Genomic DNA, 12,618 nt, shown 5'->3' with positions numbered 1-12,618 from the left:
GCAACGCTCACTATTCATCCAGAGGCAGCATCGATCGACTTCAGTTAGCAGCAGTAGCGAAGGAATCACTCGATCGGGTTCAGTTAACAGCCATTGATCGATCGCTCGGGTTCAGTAACGCGTAGCCTGCAGTGCAATCGCTCGAGTTCAGTTAGAGCCCAATGCCTCGCTCGGGTTCAGTTAGAGCCAACGCCTCGCACAGACGCGCGTACGTGTATGAGAGAAACGCGCATCGCTCGGCCCCCGACCTCCCACCGTAACCGGGAACTCCCCGAAATTTTCCTCCCCCTCGCTTCTAACATGGTCTTTTCCATCATGGACGGCCCAGAGAATGTCATGCAGCTGCATCTCCGGCCGGCCCAGGACGAAAAGCCCATTTTCTGTCATGATTTTTTGTCATAGAAGTAGGATCCCACCACATCTTTGATGATACCGGGTTTTGTCACAATTATCGTCATAGAAGTGTCATATGTATGATAGAAAAATTTTTGTTCGGCCCAAAATGTCATGGATGTGTCTTTTTTTGTAGTGCAAGCTTGCCTTCCACGCTAAGGAGAGTCCCATCCGGACACAGGACAAAGTCTTCAATCTTGTATCTTCATAGTCCAACAGTCCGGACAAAGGATATAGTCCGGCTATCCGGAGAACCCCTAATCCAGGACTCCCTCAAGTGACATTGCCTTTATTGCAATCAATAGAAACCCTTAGAGTATTCAAAAAGGGTCTACCAAGGATAATCGACATACTATCGTCCTCGGGAATATCAAGAATAACAAAGTCCGTTAAAATAGTAACATTTGCAACTACAACAGGCACATCCTCACAAATACCAATAGGTATAGCAGTTGATTTATCAGCCATTTGCAAAGATATTTTAGTAGGTGTCAACTTATTCAATTCAAGTCTACGATATAAAGAGAGAGGCATAACACCAACACCGGCTCCAAGATCATATAAAGCAGTTTTAACATAGTTTCTTTTAATGGAGCATGGTATAGTTGGTACTCCTAGATCTCTTAGTTTCTTAGGTATTCCACCTTTAAAAGTATAATTAGCAAGCATGGTAGAAACTTCAGCTTCTGGTATCTTTCTTTTATTTGTAACAATATCTTTCATATACTTAGCGCAAGGATTCATTTTAAGCATATCAGTTAAACGCATACGCAAAAATATTGGTCCAATCATTTCAGCAAAGCGCTCAAAATCCTCATCATCCTTTTTCTTGGATGGTTTAGGAGGAAAAGGCATGGGTTTCTGAACCCATGGTTCATTTTCTTTACCGTTCTTCCTAGCAACAAAGTCTCTCTTATCATAACATGGATTCTTTGATTGTGGGTTATGAAGATCAACATCAGGTTCAATCTCTACATCATTGTCATTGCTAGGTTGAGCATCAACATGAACATCACTAGGTTCATGTTCATTCCCAGATTGTGTTTCAGCATCAGAAACAGAAATATCATTGGGATTCTCAGGTGTGTCTACAACAGGTTCTCTAGAAGCATGCAAAGTCCTATCATTTTTATTTTTCTTCCTTTTAGAATAACTAGGTGCATCAACATTAGTTCTTTGAGAATCTTGCTCAATTCTCTTAGGGTGACCCTAAGGATACAAAGGTTCCCTAGACATTTTACCCCCTCTAGTCATAACTCTAACCGCATTATCATTTTTCTTATTATTTAATTCATTGAGAAAATCATTCTGAGCCTTAAGTACTTGTTCTACTTGAGTGGTAACCATAGAAGCATGTTTACTGATAAGTTTAAGTTCACCTTTAACTCTAGACATATAATCACTCAAGTGTTCAAGCATATGAGCATTACGTTTCAATTGTCTACCAACATAAGCATTGAAGTTTACTTGTTTAACAATAAAATTATCAAACTCATCTAAGCATTGGCTAGCAGACTTATAATGAGGAATATCACCTGTAAGGACATATTTATCCCTAAGTGTTTTGGTGATTGATGAAAACACATTTGCGGACTAATCGTGTGCCATGAGTTTTCCAGACACTTCTTTGCTAGGCACAAGATGATTGGGTGCCCCTCGAAGACTGACGAAGATGACATCTTTTCTACGTTTCTTTTTGGTGGATTTGAGTCGTAGGAAAGCCGTACTATTAAGAGGGGGTCCGCGTTGGAAAGGTTTGGGTGGAATCATCATGTACACGTCTCCTTTTATCCCCTCCTTCCTTGGAGCTTCCTCTGTTCTTCCTGCCTCCTTTGACTGGCTGCTGTTGTGGTTGCAGTAGTACTACTCCTGGATCAACGGTAGTACCGTGGGCATCCACGGTAGTACCGCGCGGTGGCACGGTAGTACCGCTGGTGCTCACGGTAGTCCCGCTCCCCTAGAGCCGCACTACCGCTGCCCACCAGGCTAGTGCCGCCCCGTTATACCGCGCTATGCGGTCAGGCAGTAGTACCGCCCCTCGGCAGTACTACTTTGTCAAGTTTTTGCTACTTCCGTTTATTTGCGGAAGTAGGCACAGAAGTTCCCCTTCCCCCTGGACGGGACTTTTGCCTTACGGTAGTACCGCATTGGGGGCGCGGTAGTACCGCGCGTGCGGAAGGACCGCCCCCAGCTTGCGTCTGTTTCCCTGGCTGGGGTCGCGGCAGTATCGTGGGACGGTACGGTAGTACCGCACTGCCATGCGGTAGTACCGCTTGGTTGCAAGCAGTAGTACCGTGCGGCCTTGTGGTAGTACCGCTGGCCAGGCGCGGTAGTACCGCTGCCGCGGGCTGGTTGGTGGGTAACGGTTGGATCTTTTCCACACACTATATAAAGGGTCTCCTTCTTCCCCGTTGACTCACCTCTTCCACCATTAAAGCTCCATTATTGCTCCAAGCTCCATTTTCGCCCGATCTCACTCCCTAGCCAACCAAACTTGTTTATTTGCTCGGGAGTGGTTGAGAAGGCCCCGATCTACACTTCCACCAAGAGATATTTGATTCCCCCTACTAATCCCTTGCGGATCTTGTTACTCTTGGGTGTTTGAGCATCCTAGACGGTTGAGGTCACCGCGAAGCCATAGTCCATTGTGGTGAAGCTTCGTGGTGTCGTTGGGAGCCTCCAATTGAGTTGTGGAGATTGCCCCAACCTTGTTTGTAAAGGTTCGTTCGCCGCCTCCAAGGGCACCAACAGTGGAATCACGGCATCTCGCATTGTGTGAGGGCGTGAGGAGATTACGGTGGCCCTAGTGGCTTCTTGGGGAGCATTGGGCCTCCACATCGCTCCAACGGAGACGTACTTCCTCTCAAAGGGAAGGAACTTCGGCAACACATCCTCGTCTCCACCGTCTCCACTCTTGGTTATCTCGTGCCTTTACTTGTGTAGCTTATTTGTTTCATATATCTTGCTTGCTTGTGTTCCTATTCGTGTTGCATCATATAGGTTGCTCATCTAGTTGCATATCTAGACAACCTACTTTGATGCAAAGTTTAAATTGCTAAAGAAAAGCTAAAAAATTGTCAGTTGCCTATTCAACCCCCTCTAGTCAACCATATCGATCCTTTCAATTGGTATCAGAGCCCCGTCTCTTTATTAAGGACTTTACCGTCCAAAGAGTATGGTTGATACCGTAGACGGTGCGGAGGAACACTCCGGTGTGAATCCTATCTCGTCTATGGGCGATGGAGGAACTTCGGTCTCTCGTGAGGAGTTCAATGCGGCCTTGGAGACATTGAAAACCTCCATGACGACCGAAGTTGAAAGCATGTTTACTAAATTTCTTGAGGGGCTTAAACTATCAACCACACCGTTGAAAGTGGGTGATCCCGCCATCAAGGTGTCGGATGCTATCCCTGACAAGCGGGGGAGCTAGTAGTGAAAAGGCTCCTTCTTCTAGTGGCAAGAATGGCACCGACATCTTTGCCCATGTGGAACCACCACTTGTTTATGGTGGACCGGTTCCTTCCACTCATTTGAATCATGCCGGTCCTCCCCCTAAGATTGTGAAAAACGAGGATTTTGATTCTTGGGTTTACTGCTTTAAACGTCATTTAAATCATGTCAACACTAACCTTTGGAGAATCATTGAAGAATGTTTCTATCCACATGATCCAAGCAAGTTCACTCCTCGAGAAGCCGCGGACAATCAATTCAACGAGAATGCTCTCTTCATCATTCAAGATGCAATTCCACCCGAAGACCTACCTCATTTTCGTCCCTTCGCCTTGGCCAAAGATTCATGGCATTGTGTCCTGTCTCTCTACGAGGGAAGCGCAAGCATTCAACGCTCCAACAATGAAGTGGTACAAGATGAGGCTGATGAGTTTGCAATGAAGGAAGATGAAGAACCTCGTGAGCTTTATCGGAGAGTAACCAAACTCGTGGTCTCACTACGAGATCACGGGAGCAAGGACACGGATGACAATTGGATCAAGCGCAAATTCCTCAAGGCAATGATGCCCTACCACAAGGCCCTGTCTTCCGTCATTCGTCAAAGACCGGACTTCCACACTTTGACCTCAAGCGAAGTGTTGGATGAGTTTGTGGCCATGAACATTTTGGACAAGACCGCCGACAATGCGGTGCTCCGTTCTCAACAGGAAAAGAAGCCTAACCTTGCATTGAAGGCCAAGCTCACCGTGGAAGAAGAAGAAGAGGAAGAGGAGGAGAGCAACCCCGAAGATACGAAGTATGCATATCATGAACACATGGCACTTGCTTCAAGGCAATTTTGGAGCAAGAAAAACTCGAGGGACAATTTTAGCAAAAACAACTCGAGTGGCACAAGGGGCAAGCAACGTGTAAGGACTTGCTACAATTGCGGCAACATGAGTCATTTCGTTGCGGAATGCCCGTATGAGAAGAGGAAAAAACAATGGTGGCAAACTCATCCGAAAGGACAAGGCCAAGTCGTTCCCCAACAAGAACAACTTCACCAAGAAGACTCCTCCCAAGGCTTTGGTTGTGCAAGAAGAGTACAATGAGGATGATGATGATGATGAAGATGATGAGTCGGTTTCCATGGCCTCCGTTGCCATTGCAACAACGTCACGGGTGTCTCTCTTCGACTCACCCAACGAGAGCACCACCGCCAAGTGCCTCATGGCTAAAGCCACCAACAAGGTAACCTCCAACATCAAAACTACCATCATTAATCATCCTTCCCAAACGGATAGCATTAATGAACTTGAGGGAGCTAATGTGGAGGCTAACGAGTTTGAGGCCTTTATGGGCAAACTCAAGGGAAAATCCAAGAAGCACTTTGTTGCTCTCTTGGAACAACTGGGTGAGGCCAATGACATGATCGAGGCTCACAAAGACACCATCTCTAAGATGGAAGGGCATAGTCGTGACTATGCTGATGAGATTTCGTATCTTTCCAATGCTCTTGAGGAAGAGCGTGGTCTTCGTTTGGCTCTTGAGGATTCACACAATGTTGATCATGCTAAGTTAAAGAAAGATTATGATCATGCCCTCATTGTTTCTCGTGTGCTAAATTCCGAGAAGGCCAAACTCAGGGTTGATCTTGCTAGACTCCAAGAGGAGTTTGATATACTTGACAAGGCCCACAAGGCCTTGAAGGGTATTCACGCTAGTCTCAAGGAGTCTCATGATCAACTCCAAGTGAAGCTAACTAAGGAGAAAGCAACTTTTCCTCATATGGTTTTAATTGATAATGCAAATGCTACTAACCCATGTTGTGAGCATATACATCTTATTGAGTAAAATGCGAAGTTGAAGGAGCAACTTGAGAGAGGTCTTGCGACTTGCATACAAGGAAAGAAGAACCTCAATGATCTCTTGATCAACCAAAAGGGAGGTGTGGCCAAGGAAGGGGTTGGGTACGTGCCCGACTCCAAGAACAAAAAGAAGAATGACAAGACCAAACGACCTCCTCCCCTCATGCAAACCTTTGTGAGGGAGGGAGAGAGTGCCCCTGAGGAGAAGAAGAAGAACAATGTCAAGAAGGGCAATGCCATCCCTCTCAACAAAGCCGGTGATTTTAACCCTTCTTATGTGCTATGCCGTGCTAGTGATGGGCATGTTTATGCCAATTTGTTGGTTCTCTTCATGAATACATTGAATGGTCTATTTGGGTTCTAAAAACCCTTGTTACTAACATCAAAGGACCCATTACAAAATGGGTACCTAAAAACCAAGCATTGATCTCTTGTAGGTGTTTGCTTCCGGTGGGGGATCATGGTTGCTCGATAACGGAGCTACAAATCATATGACCGGAAGTAAGGACTTGGTGGTGGACGTGCACAAGGTTCCATCTATGCCCACCAATGTCGAGTGGGGTGACGCCTCATCTTCTAAGGTATTGGGACTTGGCAAGGTAGTCATCTCTCATGATCTCACGATCGAGAAGGTCATGCTTGTTGAGTCCCTTGCATACGATTTACTTTCCGTTCGTCAACCTGCTATCATGGGCTTTGCCACTTTCTTTGATATCGATACCGTGGCCCTCTTGTGGAGCAAGACTCTTAAAGTAGCCTTTGTTGGGCATGTCGAGAACGGTCTATATGTGATTAACTTTTCGGAGCGACCCACTAAGACCGCGACAAGCCTAATGGATAAAGTTGATGTGGAATGGCTTTGGCATCTCCATTTAGCCCATGCCAATATGAGATCTTTGCAAAGTATCCTCAAGGGGGACCATGTCCATGGACTAACGAATGTTAGTTTTGCTAAAGATCGTGCTTGCAGTGCCTGTATCGAAGGAAAGCTACATGAGAAGGCTCACCCTCCCACGACTATCATTTATTCAAAGAGGCCTTTGGAGCTCCTTCACATGGATCTCTTTGGGCCTCTATCCTTCGATAGTCTTGGAGGTAGGAAGTATTGCTTGGTGATTGTGGATGACTACTCAAGGTACACATGGGTGTATTTCTTCAAGAGGAAGAGCGAGACCCAACAAACCATCATTGACTTTGCAAATGAAGCACAACGTCAACACAATGCAAAGATCTTGACAATAAGAAGTGACAATGGCACCGAGTTCAAGAACTACACCTTGGATGAGTTTCTTAGTGACGAGGGAATCAAGCATCAATATTCCGCACCCTACACCCCTCAACAAAACGGTGTTGCGGAGAGGAAGAACCGGACATTGATGGATGCGACAAGGACCATGATGGCGGAGTTCAAGTCTCCGTACAACTTTTGGGCCGAAGCCATCAACACCGCGTGTCATGCATCAAATCGGCTCTACCTCCGCAAGGGCTTGAACAAGACTCCATATGAAATACTCACCGGTAACAAGCCCAACCTCAAGTACTTCCGGGTATTCGGGTGTAAGTGTTTCATTCTCAAGAAAGGTGTTCGGTTGTCTAAATTTGAGGCTAGAGCTTATGAGGGCATATTTGTTGGTTATGCTACAAACTCTCATGCTTACCGTGTCCTCAATAAATCCACGGGACTTATTGAGGAGACGTGTAATGTGGAGTTTGATGAGAATAACGGCTCCCAAGTGGAGCAAAGTGGCACTTGTGATGTAGGTGATGAAATTCCTCCTCAAGCCATAAGAAGAATGGGTGTTGGTTTCATCCTACCCATTGAGGAACCCCTTGTGGCCGAAGGAGAAGGACAATGCTCCACTCAAGTGGAGCCATCACCAACCCAAGGCCCACACGCTTCCGAAGAACAAAGTGAAGGCCCTCAACCTCATGAACAAGACCAAGGGCAAGATCATACTCAAGACGGAGTGGACACACCAAGTGATGCCCAAGGTCAAATTCTCTCCCTCGAGCAAGTTCAAGATCAAGAACAAGTTCATGACGGCGCTCAAGATGATCAAGTAACCGCTCCTCAACTCACCACCGAGGAGGAATTAGAGCATCGTGCCGCCAAGGTTGCTTCCAAGCTCTCCACCAAGGATCATCTCATGACGAATGTGCTTGGAAGCTTAAGAAAGGGGGTAAGCACTCATAGACAATTAGCAAATTATTGTGAGCATCATGCGTTTGTCTCTTGTGTGGAACCCCACAAGGTCTATGAGGCGCTAGAAGATCCGGATTGGCTCAATGCCATGCACGAAGAACTCAACAACTTTGAGCGCAACAAAGTGTGGAGATTGGTGCCAAGGCCAACGGGGAACCACAATGTCATTGGAACCAAGTGGATATTCAAGAACAAGAAAGATGCCCATGGGATTATCATTCGCAACAAGGCTCGTTTGGTAGCACAAGGCTACTCCCAAGTCGAGGGTATCGACTACGGTGAAACCTTTGCTCCCGTTGCTCATCTTGAATCCATTCGCATGTTGATTGCATATGCTTCTAATCATAACTTTAAGTTACAACAAATGGATGTGAAGAGTGATTTTCTTAATGGTCCCATTAATGAATTGGTGTACGTCAAGCAACCCCCCGGGTTCGAGGATCCCTACTTTCCCGATCATGTGTATCAACTCGATAAGGCACTCTATGGCCTTAAACAAGCCCCACGTGCGTGGTATGACCACCTTACCGAGTTGTTACAAGACCGTGGTTTTGAAGTTGGGCTAATCGACCCCACTCTTTTTACTAAGAAGGTCAAAGGGGAGCTGTTTGTGTGCCAATTATATGTTGATGATATTATCTTTGGTTCTCCTAACAAAGCTTTCAACGAGGAATTTTCCGCTCTCATGACCTCAAAGTTCGAGATGTCCTCCATGGGAGAGTTGAAGTTCTTTCTAGGGTTCGAAGTGAAGCAAATAAGAGAAGGAACCTTCATCAATCAATCCAAATACACTCAAGACATGCTCAAGAGATTCAAGCTAAGTGACGTCAAGCCGACTTCCACTCCAATGCCCACCAAGTGCCAACTTGACTTAGATCCCAATGGTAAAGTGGTGGATCAAAAGGTATATCGTTCCATGACTGGATCCTTGCTTTACCTTTGTGCATCTAGACCGGACATCATGTTCAGTGTGGTAATTTGTCCACGGTTTCAAGCCGCACCTAAGGAAAGTCACTATGTGGCGGTCAAACGTATCTTTCGATATTTGGCTCATACCCCAAACTTTGGCTTATGGTACCCAAGAGGATCAAACTTCAAGCTTGTAGGGTACTCGGATTCTGATTGGGCGGGAGACAAAGTGGATAGGAAGTCCACTTCCGGAGGGTGCCAATTCCTTGGTTGCTCTTTGGTAAGTTGGTCTTCCAAAAAGCAAAGTTGTGTGTGTGTCTCGTCCACCGAAGCGGAGTATGTGGCGGCCGGTAGTTATTGTGAACAACTCTTATGGATGAGGGAAACTTTAAAGGATTATGGTGTCACTTGTGACAAAGTGCCTCTTTGGTGTGACAATGAAAGTGCCATCAAGATCTCTCTCAACCCGGTGCAACACTTCAAGACGAAGCATATTGAGATCCGGTATCACTTCATCCGGGATCACATGAGGCGAGGAGAGATCGAGCTCAACTACGTCAACACTCATGATAACCTTGCGGATATCTTCACGAAGCCCTTGGATGAAGCAAGATTTCGCGAGTTAAGGCATGAGCTAAATATCATCGATTCGAGCAATGTTGCTTGAACCCTTGCACACCCCACCATACTCAAAGTGTTGTCCTATTTAGATGTAGGCGTGGACATAGGGGGAGTGATGTTCTCTCAATGAACTCTCCCTCCCCCCATTATGCATAAATCAATCAAGTCTTTCACTTTAGCCATGTTTGATGGTATTTGTGCTTCAAAGACGAGTTTTGGTCATGGACCCAAGGATAATTCTTCACGGTGCCACACCAATTGACTCAAACATAGGTGGCTACGGCCACCGCCCTCTCTTGTGGAGAGGTGGTGTCTCGTGGTTGGTTCATTTGTCGTGTGCCTTTCTGGTTTTGTGTGTTGCGTGGTCTTGTGGTGTTGTGTTGGCTCGGAGTGGTTTGTGCATAGATCCAGTTTTTTCGCGCTCGAAACGTGCATCTTCTTGAGCCCACGGTACTACCATGTCTGGGCACGGTACTACCGCTTTGGGAGGCACGGTACTACCGTGCCACAGCACGGTACTACCGCTCTGGTGCGGTACTTCAGAAGTACCGCACCGTGCGGTACTACCGTGTCTGGGCACGGTACTACCGTGCCGTCAAGGGCGCGTGGGGGTTATGATTCGGGCAGCGGAGTTCCAACTCCCCATACCCATTCATTGTCTCTCTCCACGTCTCTCCCTCTCAAGAACGGCGCCGGAGGCCCTCGCCGGATCTCCGTCTCCAGCCACTCTCCTCGGATTCCGACCGGTGGGATCATTCCCCACCACTTCCTCTTGCCATGGACCAAGGTTTTTCCCCAAATCCCTCTTTTTCTTGGCTGTTCTCTTGCTTCTAGGCTTTTGGGGAGAAACTTGTTGTTCTTGAGATTTTAGGCCAAATCTATGCAAGAGTAGGATGTAGGAGAGTCATGATGCGTAGGAAACATACTTGATATGTTGTCTTGTGGTAGCTTTGTCCAACCGTAGTACCACCGTGGTTTCGCGGGCTTTCTCAGATTTGAACCAGTTCAGATCTGACGCGGTGCGGTACTACCGTGCCCGATGTGTGGTACTACCGCTCTCGCGGTACTACCGCCCGCCAGGCACGGTACTACCATACCGTGCGGTACTACCGTTCCGCAGACGCAGTACTACCGCGCCGGCCGCGGTGCTAAGGTCGTACTACCGCTCCTACACCCAGTACTACTGTGATCTTGCACGGTACTACCGCGTCTAGGAGCCGTACTACTCTCTTAGCTCCGGAGCTCTTGGCAGTACTACCGTAGGGATCAAATCTCTCTCTAGGCATGTATCATGTGTGCTTTATACTTGTTTCACTTGCTTTGTTGTGGTCTTTGCATTAATCTCTCTTGGCTGTTGTGGGTGTTTTGCGTTCTGTGTCTCAGGTGGTGGCTCTCGCCGCTCCAATCCCAGTCGTGACACTTGCTCCAAGCATCTGCGCAACCCCCAAGATGAAGCCCCAGAGGGCTCCAATGCCCCCAAGCGCAATGTCAAGACCACTACCAGCAAGCAAAAGGAACCGACTAAGGGCATGGACGAGATTTCAACCACTGAGTATGTCGAGCGCCGGAAGATCAATCCCTATGTGAATCCTCGGGCTATCCTCAGAGGCACCGAGTTGTTCTGGACCAAGCAACAGGCTCTCATCTATCTGGATGTGATCAAGAACAAGCAGAATACCTACGTGGATGTCAAGTGGATAGACATGCATCACCTGCGGAAAGACAAGTTTCGTGACTATTTTGGAGAGGCTCTGGACTTGATGGAGCAGTTTGCTATTGAGCCGGTGATCTCCTTTCACCTTGACTATGACCCTGAGCTTATCTGTCAGTTCTTTGCCTCAGTGTACTTTCATCCCGGGGAGGAGCGGAGGATGACTTGGATGACCAATGGCCATTAGATGTCTGCTACATGGAAAGAGTTCATGGATCTGCTGCACATTCCTGATGACGGGCTTCACACCCCCGTTGGCGTCCGCCCCCATACCAACTCTGAGTCTACCAACAAGAACCAGCTTCAGCCCTTCCTTGTTGAGAAGGTACTCCCCAATGGGAAGTCGTCTTGGGTGTTGAACTCCTTTCTGGATATCATGCATCGCATCTTCCGCAACACTCTGTTCCCACGCATTGGCGACAAGGACAAGGTTCATGCATATCTAGTGGACATGTTGCTCTTGTGTGCAGAGGCACGCACTTCTCAGACTCAGCCACTTGATGTCTCTCACATCATGTGGTGTGATCTTCGGTTTGCGGTGTTCACTCGCAAGGTACCTATCTATGGACCGTACCTATTTCTGCTGCTCTCCACCACTTGGGAGAAGACGTATCCAGGTGATGAGTTCCTTGCTCCAGACTGGATTCGCCATGAGTCCATCAGCCTCCGTGTCAAGCCCAACTGGGCCAACACCACTACTCGTGCTGAGGCATCTTCTGCTAGGAGGGCTGCTGGTGAGGGGGAGGCTGCTGCTGCTGAGACTGCTGCTGAGGACCGTGCTGCTAGGTCCACCACTTCTTCCTCTGAGCCATCATGGGCCAAGAAGCTGAAGGACCAGATGAAGACTCTCTTCTGCATGCAGGCGAAGGGACAGTACAGGGCTCACGTGACTGACAAGGAGAGTCACCGCCGTGACAAGAAGGTGATGAGGCTCTTTGGAGAGCATGTGTCTGGCGGGTCTGAGGACGTCATCACAACTGAGGCTGCCTGGATGTCAAAGCAGGGCTACAAGTGGACCAGTTCAGAGGATGACATGGAGGAGACTATCCCCGCTGCTGAGTCTGACGAGGAGCACGAGGAGCAATGGGATGACTTCTTTGCCTGAGCCACCCCGTGTGTGTAGGTGTCCTCTCTGCCTTTTTGGCGTCTCGATGCCAAAGGGGGAGAGAGCGTAGGGATTTGCATTGTGTCGTGCTTGGTGTGTTTGTTTGCTTTGTCGTTTGGACCTTGTTTGCCTCATTTGCTTTTGTTCGGTTTGTGCCTTCGAGACCTATCCTCCATATGGTGTAAGACATATGCACTCTATCTATCTTAGTTATCTCATGTTTGTACTATCTTGTCTAGTGATAAATCTGCCTTGTCTCTATAATATAGGGGGAGCTCTGTTCCTAGTATTCGTGCTCATCTAGGTGGCACACATTTAGGGGAGCCCGTCTATATTATAGAGAGGAGGGGTTTGCTTTTACTTAATAGTATTTTTCCTT

Source organism: Triticum dicoccoides, chromosome 6A (genome assembly GCF_002162155.2).
Source record: "Triticum dicoccoides isolate Atlit2015 ecotype Zavitan chromosome 6A, WEW_v2.0, whole genome shotgun sequence".
In the NCBI taxonomy this organism is placed as follows: domain Eukaryota; kingdom Viridiplantae; phylum Streptophyta; class Magnoliopsida; order Poales; family Poaceae; genus Triticum; species Triticum dicoccoides.
The sequence above is the reverse complement of the archived record's forward strand: the minus strand, read 5'-3'. Positions refer to the sequence as shown.